This window comes from Gallinula chloropus (assembly GCF_964237585.1).
Source record: "Gallinula chloropus genome assembly, chromosome: 15".
In the NCBI taxonomy this organism is placed as follows: Eukaryota; Metazoa; Chordata; class Aves; order Gruiformes; family Rallidae; genus Gallinula; species Gallinula chloropus.
The window spans coordinates 17,648,150-17,658,568 of NC_140100.1; positions in this window are offsets into that span (position 1 = coordinate 17,648,150).

Here is a 10,419-nt window from a genome sequence, read left to right on the forward strand (position 1 = left end):
AGACCTTCTTGCTCTCTCCAGCTCCCTGAAAGGAAGTTGTGGTGAGCTGGGGTCAGCGTCTTTTTGCAGATAACTAGAGATAGGATGAGAGGGAATGGCTGCAAGTTGCACCAGGGGAGGTTCAGGTTAGAAATGAGGAGAGTGGAATGGGCTGCCCAGGGAGGTGGCAGAGTCACTGTCCCTCAGGGTGTGCAAGGGTTGGGTGAGGTACTGAGGGACAGGGGTTACTGAGTAATACGGGTGGTAGGGGGACAGTTGGACTAGATGATCTCGGAGGCCTGTTCCAACCTTGATGATTCTATGAAAAAATGGCATCTGGCCCTTGGTTTGTTCAGCCTGGAGATGAGGAGGCTGAGGGGAGACCTCACTGTGGTCTGTGGCTTCCTGACGAGGGGAAGTGAAGGGGCAGGAGCTGCTCTCTGCTCTTTGGGGACAAGGGGCAGAACCCGAGGGAACAGCATGAAGCTGCACAAGGGGACGTTTTGGTGGGCTGTTAGGAAGAGGTTCTGTGCTGAGAGGGGGGTCAGGTGCTGGCACAAGCTCCCCAAGAAAGGGGGTCACAGCCCCGAGCTGGGCTGAGGGCAAGAAGCTTCTGGACACTCAGTCCTGTGCTCTGACTGGGCTGGGCCCGTGGGAAGTCCAGAGCTGGGCTTGATGGTTCTTACGGGTGCCTTCCAGCTCTGCAGGCTCTGGGACTCCATGATTCATAGCAAACTAGCAATGAAAAGGCAATGCTTCTTGATGGACAGGCTGAGTAACAGCTCGAGCTGCGTAAATGCCTTCAAAGGAGCCAACTTCCCCTCCTCTCCCTCTGCACGGCACAGCCTTCGCTGTAACCCCACACGCTGCCCGTTACCACGGGCTTTAACCGCAGTGCCGGCTCCGGAGGCAGGGACACGTACTCCGGTCCCCACAGACAGCCCGTAGCTCTGTGCAGGCGGGCACAGAGGCGGCTGGGTGTTCCGCTGCCCGCCTTCTCGTTCAAGGTACGTCTCCGTGCTGGCCGCTCGTTAACCAACCGCTGCAGCCCTGTACGTGCCCCCGGCCCGGCCCGGGCTCAGCTGCGGCCCCGCCGCCGCTTCCCCGGAGCGCGGCCGCCCCCGGTGGCCGCCCGCCCGCTCGCTTCAGGCCGGGTTCGCCTCAGGAGGCGCCGCCCAGCGCCACCGCCCGCTCGGGAGAGGAGGTTCCTGGGCCGCGCGGCACCGCCTCAGCGCGGCCGCCGGGCCCGCCCGAGGAGGCCCCTGGGTGGGGGGGGCCGGGGGCCACGCACATCGCCATGGCAACCGGTGGCGGGAAGCCAGAGCGCCTGCGCGGGGAGGGTGCGGCCCTCGCCGTGTGCGCCTGCGCCAAACCCGCCGGCGGGAGGTTGACAGGAGCCCGGCGCATGCGCGCCGCGCCCATTGCGGGCTGAGGGAGCCGGGGGGCGCCCTGCGCATGCGCTGCGGTTGGGCATCAAGGCTCCCGGCGGGGCGCGAGGAGAGGCGGCGGCAGCCTGCGCCGCGGCGGAGAGGTCAGCGGCGGGGCGGGCCGGGCGCGGCGGGGCGAGCGGGCGGAGCGGGCCTCTTACAGCAGCGGCCGTGCGAGCCGCGCCGCCGGGCTGGCGGCGGCGGGACGGCGGTGTGACGTCATGACGCCATCGGCGCGGCGCGGCGCCACCTGCTGGTGGGGAGGTGGCGGCGGCGGGACGGCCCCGCAGCGCCGGCGGGGCTGGAGCCCGCGGGGACCCCGCACGTCCCGCCGGGGGCAGGGCCGGGGGCGCCTCGGGTCGGGCTCAGGGCAGCGGCGCGGCGGGGCCGGGTGCCGAGGCACCCGGAGCAGAGCTGCGGCGCGGGGCCGCAGGCTGCCTGCGCGGACTGGCTGCTGGCGCGGCCCACCGGGGCCTCCAGCGCCTCCGGCCTCGACGCCGCGTTTCCCGGGCAGGCAGCTCAGAGGGGAAACGCGGCGTTTTGCCTTTATTTTCCAGGCCCCGGGGCATGGAGCGTGGGTCTGCCCCGAGGGCAAACAGCCGGTGTGGCTGACAGCAGCACACAGCCCCTGAGAGCAGCACACAGCCCCTGAGAGCACCACACAGCCCCTGACAGCAGCACACAGCCCCTGACAGCAGCACACAGCCCCTGACAGCAGCACACAGCCCCTCACAGCAGCACACAGCTCCTGAGAGCAGCACACAGCTCCTGACAGCAGCACACAGCCCCTGAGAGCAGCACACAGCCCCTGAGAGCAGCACACAGCCCCTGACAGCAGCACACAGCCCCTCACAGCACCACACAGCCCCTCACAGCACCACACAGCCCCTGACAGCACCACACCTCCCCTGACAGCACCACACAGCCCCTCACAGCACACAGCCCCTGGTCCTGCCATTACACAGGTGCTTCTTTTACCTGTGATGCTCTGAAATAAAGCTGGAGTTAGGCCTTTGCTGGGCAGCAGCATGTATTATTTGTAGCAGTAGTTTGGCTCTAGTAAGGCCCATGGACTGAGGATGCTCCTCAGTCTGTTGGCTGGTGAATCAGCTCTGAAAGCACAGGCTGGCTGCAACCAGTGTTTCAGCTACAAAAAAAACATGACCCTTGTGTGATTGGCTTCCATGTCTACTTAAGATCCTATTCTTCTCCCTCCTGGTCCCTTCTTTGACTTAACTGTTTGGGTTAAAGTAGTTTTCTGGATAACCAGCAGTCGCTCCATAGCTTCACAGTGTGTAGCTGTGTTAGAAACAACCAGCCCTTCCATCAGAAGCTTTACCTCTGGAAGGAAACAGGCCTTGAGTTTCAGCAGTTGCTTTTCCCCTTGGGTCAGTTCTCATGACAGGTGCTTTCCCAAGAAAACTGTCAAATGGTAGAAAATAGAGATTTGAACAGGGTGTTTGACACAGTGCTGTATGCTGGGGAAACTCAGGATCCTCAGGAAGGAGAAAGCTGAACACAGAGCAGTTCCCATCACTGTCTGGGAGCTGACCTGGTGCTGTTGCTGTGCTTGTCTGTGGAATATAGACAGTTATGCTGCAGTGGGATCACTGGTGTGACACCAGTTTGCCCAGGGCACTCACACCAAGTCTACAGGGAACAATATATTGGGAGATTGAGTCGGGCAAAGGAACTGGATTAATAAAAGGAGAGGATGTTTGTGGTGCTTTAGCCCTGGCTGGCTAAATAGGAAGAAATGTTAAGGTGTGTTTGCAGAGCAGCAAGCCAGGCCTCTCTGTAAGGGTGGCTGGAGTATGGGGAGCAGACAGGAGAGTGTGGAAATAACCAGAAGCCAGCAAGCCCCAGAGCTGTGTGTTGTGTCTTGTTTTAGCTGAGAAGTGAGCATGTAACTCATTGTTACAAGGCAATGAAATGTTAGTGTGACAGGCAGATGATCAGATCCCCTGTAAGAGCCCAGGGTGAGCCAGGTCAGGTTTTACAAAACAAGCATTCCTCTGTTTTAGAATCTTAGAATCATAGACTGGTCTGGGTTGGAAGGGACCCCAGGGGTCACAGAGCTCCAACCCCCCTGCCACAGGCAGGGACACCAACCTCCAGGCCTGGAGCTACACAAGGTTGCCCAGGGCCCCATCCAACGTGGCCTTGAACACCCCCAGGGATGGGGCACCCACCCCCTCTCTGGACAGCCTGTTCCAGCCCCTCACCACTCTTTCTGTAAAAAACTTCCCCCTAATATCTAATCTAAACCTTCCCTCCTTTAGCTTTAGTCCATTCCCCCTTGTCCTGCCATTATCTGCTCTTTTAAAAAGTCGAATCCCCTCCTGCCTGTAAGCTCCCTTCAGGGACTGGAAGGCTGCAATGAGGTCCCCCCACAGCCTTCTCTTCTCCAGGCTGACCCAGCCCAGCTCCCTCAGCCCCTCTCCATAGGGGAGCTGCTCCAGCCCTCTGATCGTCTCCGTGGCTCCTCTGACCCCTCTCCAACAGTCCCACATCTCTCTTGTATTGGGGCCCCAGCTCTGGACACAGGACTCCAGCTGGGGCCTCACAGGGACAGAGCAGAGAGGGACAATCCCCTCCCTGTCCCTGCTGCCACCCCTCTGCTGATGGAGCCCAGGATCCCATTGGCCCTACGAGCTGCCAGAGCAAGGGAAGGACTGTGTGATATTTTGGAGAGAAGCAGTGTGAGTGTTTAACATCAGGGTGTTCTTATTCCTCTTCATATTTATTTTTTCACTCATGAATTCAGTTTATTTCCCCACCACAAACACCCCTCCCTGGTTTTGCAGCAGGAGATGCTGGGCCTGGCTGGCGTGGGGGAACCCTGTGTGTCTGAGTGGGGTGGGACACTGGGGCTTAGGTGGCCTTTGGGTCAGCTGGGGAGATCGATGGGCTGTGTGTGGCTTTGTGCTGGCACTGGAGGGGCAGCAGCACCCTGGGCTGTGAGGTGTGTGGGCAGTGAGTGAACCCAGCTGTAGGCACACTGGAACAGTCCTACCCCTCCAAAGAAAGTGTGTTTTTTACTGTTCCAGGATACCTGTCCACACAGCTACAGACTCCTACAGGCACCTGCTGTTGTCCTGATTGTCTCTCCAGACTCCCAACTCCTTTGTAGTTGTTTCTGCCCTGGCCAGATGCACTTTCACTGTAAGTATAGTGTTGTCCCACCACCTGACTGTGCTGCTTCACCAGTGCCCTGCAGCTTTCTGCCTCTGTGCTCAGCAGTGTCTTAACAGTTCCTTTCTCTGCCTCCTCAGGCAGCTTGGGGTGGGTTCTGTCTCTCCTAACTCATCTCCTGAGTTTAAGGAATAGAAAAACAAGATAGGCAGAGAGTTAATCACTGGGGGATGGTTCTGGAAACATATGTGCTCACTGACTGCTCTTTGCAGTTGCATTTTGAAACCTATCTAGCTGCATTTTAGTGATGTTAAATGTATTGATTTTGTATGATTTAATTAATCATTTTGTCACTCAGTACTTTAACAGTTTGCAGAAGAATTACACTGCTGTTAACACACAGAGGTGCCATTAAAAAAGGATTAGCTGAACACAGATCTTGGTTTTCATAAAACTGTGTTGATTGTTATTAATTTTATTATCCAACTTTGTTCATCAATTCCCATATAAACCATTTCTTCAACCACCTGGTGCTGATCTCAGTCTGAAAGATGGGTGTTTACTTCCCTAATTGCCCTTTTTGAAAAATCACAATGACTTCTGCTTGCAAATGAGCTGGTTCTGTTGACAGAAATACCTGCAGTAGCTGCTGTTGGAACAGGCTACTTGCATCAACACCATGGAGGGAATATCTTAAGAATATTTAGCTCTGCATATTCTCAGTGCAAACAGTTTTTACAGATAGTTTGGTGATGATCTGGCAGCCTTGGTAGGCTTTTGGTTTGGATGTAGACCAGATCTTTTTGAAAATCCTTAACTTTTCTGACTGGAAAACTCATCTTATTAAAATCCCCCCCTCCCCCCTTCTCATTTTAATGCAATTCCTTGTTTATGTTCAGTGCTGCCCAATTCCCTTATCAGGATGTTGTTTGACACATTTGGTTTTGTTATTACTCTCATTACTTTTCTTTCTCTGAAAATCAAATTAGATTTTAATAAGTATTGTTCTCTTTTGGGGGCCTCCAATGCAACCTTTGGATTCAGCCCTTAATTCTCAATTGTCCTTTTCTGTTTAAATTATGAATTTTTTGTTGTTTTCATTCAAATCAAAAAGCACTTTTGAAAGAGCAGCTGCATGTGTTTCTGATCTGAGTGCTGCTGTGTTTGCATACAAGCCATGAACATTTGCACCTGAGCAGCCGTTAGTTTGATGTTCAACTTCCCCTTTATCCTTCCAGAGGAGGCATGAAGAAAGAGGTGTCTGTTCCCATGAAGTGCTCTGTGGAGTAAGGTCAGTTCCTCCAGCATTTGAAAGGTAAAGGAACATTTTGGCATGTAAGTAGTGACTTAAAATTCATGTCTGGAACGTGCTGGAGTTGTTACTGGCTGTGAAATGCTTCACCAGGTGTAGGAGGTGCTGGGAGGGGTGTCTGGAAATGAAAGGTGAAGGTGGTGCTCTGGTGGGATGTCAGGTGAGAGAAGTGGTAGTGACAGGTGAGTGTTGTCACTGTTAAGGTTGCTCGTTAGAACCCATGGTAATTGTCCCAGTTATCAGTTCCTCCTTAGACAGACTGGGGTTAATTTCTCATCTCCTATTTCCCACATGGGGTTTCTTCTCCTTTTTCTGGCACAGGGAAGCTGGCAGAGGTCAGGACAAGGAGGCTGGTACGTGGCTTTGAATTCCTGCCCTGCACTTCTGTGTGTTCTCTCCTCACAGAACAAGTGCTCAGTGTTAATTTATTTGTCCTTCCACAAACACAGAGACTCTGCACTGTACAGGTCTAGTGCTGTGCCTGCAGAGCCATGATAAAGGTACAGGACAGTGCAGGAACCTGGAGAGGACAGGCTGTTGTGAAGAGAGTCTCATAAGGAATGGAGGGTAATCCTCTCTTTCAGGAGTTGTGCTGTGAGCAGGTAGGTTCTTCCCCATCAGGAACCTTTAGGAAGGTTTTTTGTTATGCAGTTTGGTCTGGAAGAATCCCTAGGGACTGCCTCCTGCTGTGCCAGAACAAGCAGTACATTCTTTCCCTTTGCAGTGAACTGGTATGATTGAAAGCTGTGCTGCCAACCTTCAGGTCTTCAGGCCACAGCTTTTACCAAAGGAGAAGGGGAGGGGTGGTGATAAAGCTTCCACTGCCAAGAGTAGACAATGGCAGGACAAGGGGGATGGATTGGAGCTGAAGGAAGGTTTAGATTAGATATTGGGGGGAAGTTCTTTCCAGAGAGAGTGGTGAGGGGTTGGAACAGGCTGCCCAGAGAGGGGCTGGGTGCCCCATCCCTGGAGGTGTCCAAGGCCAGGTTGGATGGGGCCCTGGGCAACCTTGTGTAGCTCCAGGCCTGGAGGTTGGTGTCCCTGCCTGTGGCAGGGGGTTGGAGCTCTGTGATCCTTGGGGTCCCTTCCAACCCAGACCAGTCTGGGATTCTGTGATCCTGTCCAGTGTTGACATGCTGTAATTAGCACCCTAGTTTCATACAGGCCATGGCAATTAACTCATTTCTGAAGACTGAGGTGATACCAAATCACTTTGATCCTGTTCTTTGACTTTTCCTTCAGTTCTGGACAGCCTTACAGGACTCTCAGGACCACTCCTATGTGGATCTTGCTGGTGGAGGCAGTGGGATAAGGTGCTTCTGCAGAGAGAGGAGCCACCCCTCCCTGCAGCACCCCTCTGCCTGGCAGGCAGAGCACAGCCTCATGGAGGAGGAGTGGGTGCTGTGTCTCCCTACACCCAGTTAGCTGCCTGTTGGGCTGTGCCACTGGTGGAGATGAGGGCAGAGGGTCTGTCAGAGGAATGAGGTGAGGTGTACTGTCACCACAAGGGACTTTTGGGGAAAACAAGGCTCAGGTTACTTTTTGCCTTGCTTTCCAGGGTTAGCTAATGCCACTTCCCCCTCTGTGCAGCCCAGGAAACTGCTCCCAAGGGAGTGTGGCACCTGCCTTGTTTGAGGATGTGGTCAGGTGAGTGATGGAGGAGGATGTGTGCTGAGGCACCAGAGCCAGGAGGGGAGAAGGTATCTGCTGGGTACCAGTTGCTGAGCTCTGCCTAAGCACTGCTCTGTGCTTTTAGTCACAGTGATGACAGACTCTGGGACAGTGAAAGGGCAGGAGAGGCGTTCCTGGAGTGGATTGACAGCTTAGAGCAGCAAGTGAGCAGGCCCAGATGCTGTGTGTTTGAGAGTTCAGAAGCAGCAGTGCCAAACTGTTTGACTGTTGATAGAAGGGTCTTTTCAGTTGTTAAAAGAGAAGCTGCTCTGAAAGGTGAGAGGGGAGCCCTTGTTTTATCTGCTTGGGTTGTTTTGGTTCTTCTGCTTCAGAAGCATTCTGTGATTGAACTAAATGATTACAAGCCTGGAAGTCTTTCATGTGTACCCACTGAACCAGCTGCAATGGTCAAGTTCTTTGTAGATGTCTGTTACTCTGTGTTTTAACCATCTGATAGCATGGTAGCCTAGTTTCTCCACTACACCATCTCTCACTAGTCTAATGGAGTGGTTTAAATTGGTCAACAAATTAGGAAATAAAGAGTGGATTAATGTAGCTTACTCAGAAATCCTTTGAAAAGGGGAAAGGTAAAGAATTACCATGAATGGTAAAACATGTGAGGGAGGAAACTCTCTGGAAGGTAACAAAGAGAACCCAAGGGCTTGCTTTGACCTCAGCACGTGCCTGGTCGCCCCACTGGGCAGTGATGCAGCTTTTTCAGCTCCATCCAGATCAGAGGGGGTTCCAGCAGGGTCCAAGCTGCAGGGAGCTCCCAAACTTCAGTGTGGAGGGGTGTAAAGTAGAGCATGGAAATGGAAAAAAAAAGGTAAATCATATGGAACACCTTAATAATACCATTCCCTGAAGAAGCCCTGAGCAGCTCTGTTCATGTCAAACCTTTGGTCTCAACCAGGTGCTTTCAGGTCAAAGCAAGGAAGATGTCAGGATCTGCAGGGACTGGCTGAGGAAGGAATGCAAACTCCTTCCTCAGCAGTCTGCTGCCTGCAGTGCTGGTCAGCAGGTCTCAGGAGGGGCAATGGAGAGTGGAGGAGGTTCAGAGAATGCTGATGGAGATGCTCAGGGGCCAGGAGAGACTCTCCTGGAGAAAAAAGACTCTTTAGAGCACAGACTCTCGAGGGTGCGATACATTAATAACATACTGAGTGGTCTAAAGAGAGTGTTTGGGGAGCTTCTGGGAAGAGGGACACTTTCTCCTGGATTCTTTCAGTTTAGCCTGTGAGCCTAAACCCACCAGGGTGTTACATGGCAGGAGGGTTATGATAGTGATGTTGGTGGACACAAGGATTAGCTCTTGCAGTTCTGCTTTCAAGAAAGGTACCAGGAAACAAAATTAGTCCCAAATGGAAAAGGCAAGGACAGCCTGTTTGTAGGGCCCCAGAGTGTCACAGAGACCTCAGGAGGTCTCAGAGCAGGGCCAGCTGTGGGGTTAGACCAGGTTCCTCAGGGCTTTGTCCAGTGTGTGTGACCTGCTCTGCCCTCTGAGGGCTCTGGGCTGTTCCTGCAGCAGTGTGTGGTGCTGCTCACTGCCTGGACACCCTGCTGAGCTGAGCAGACCCTGAGCAGTGCAGCCAACTCTCCTAGGTCTGCAGTACCCAGCTCAGTGCACCCCTGGAGCATGGGCTGTTGCTGCCTTCCCCTGCAGCTTGGAACTTAGGCTAAAAAATGCAGAGCAGTCACTGCACACTGAATCTAACCTTTTCCTTCCATTTTCCAGGTTCCCTCTTTCATTTTTACTGGGACTGCTTTGTACCAGTTTGCCAACCTACACTGACTTGCAGGGCACAGAGGGCTGTAGATTTGGCCTCTGAGTGGATAGGTAAGTGCTGCTGGTTATTTTATTTGGCCAGTTTTGTATTTGTTGAGTTCTAAAACCTTCCAAAATGAATTGGATACTATACTGATAGAAACAATATTCAAAGCCATTACTTTTCAGGCTCTCCACACTCTCCAAAACTGGCTGTTACACACACCTATAGCAGCAGCAGAAGTGCTGAGATGTTGAACAGAGCAGGAGTCTGTAAGTGCAAGTCTGGGAAGGGAGGAGTAAGACAGAGAAATTCTTAGTTAGATTTGCATTGTTTGTGTGTCTCACATGCTCTGCCTGGGGCACTGAACATCAACCAAAGTTTAATATCAGGAACTCACCATAAATAATCCCACAGTACAGACGTGGCCATGAGAGGTATTTAAAGCCAGGAGGATGTGAGATTCTGTTCTCCTCCATATGCTGTCTCCTGCTTAGAAGCAAATGGTCAATTTGCAGTGATAACTATGCCAGGTTCTGTCCAGGAAAATGAAATTTATGAACTGGCTATATAAAGCTTCAGTTTCTCTCTGACAGGAAATGACTCCAAGATTCACAGCAAAATCCTCTGCTGGTTTGGGAGCCTGCATTTCAAATAAATAAACCCATTAACATCTGTAATTGCTTATAGGAAAGGCTGACCCATGGAAGTGTGTAAGCAGCATTCCTCAGCCCTGCCTGTCTGCAGCCAAGCCATTTGAGAAAACAATCTCACATGTGTTTTTCCTGCTTTTTGAGCCTTTCTGTGCCCAGAGCTTTCCTGGAGAAACTGAACCACAGCTGCTGCCATTCCAAGTGAAACACTCTGGGTTAGGCTGGAAAGAAACAGGTTTTGGGAGCAATTTAAAACCTGGGGTAACATAGCCAGAGCCATAGTGAACTTAGGAGTAGGAAGAAGAGGACAATCAAAATGTCTAAGAATAGAGATCTGGTTTTAATGTTGCCTGGGGCTTGATGGCATTTCCATCTGGTTATTGTACCTAGTGCCATTCCAAGTAATCCCTAGCCAGTGCTGCTGTTTTCTAGCTGAAAGGACTGAAACTCACTGAAAAGTACTGCTTGTCTAGTCT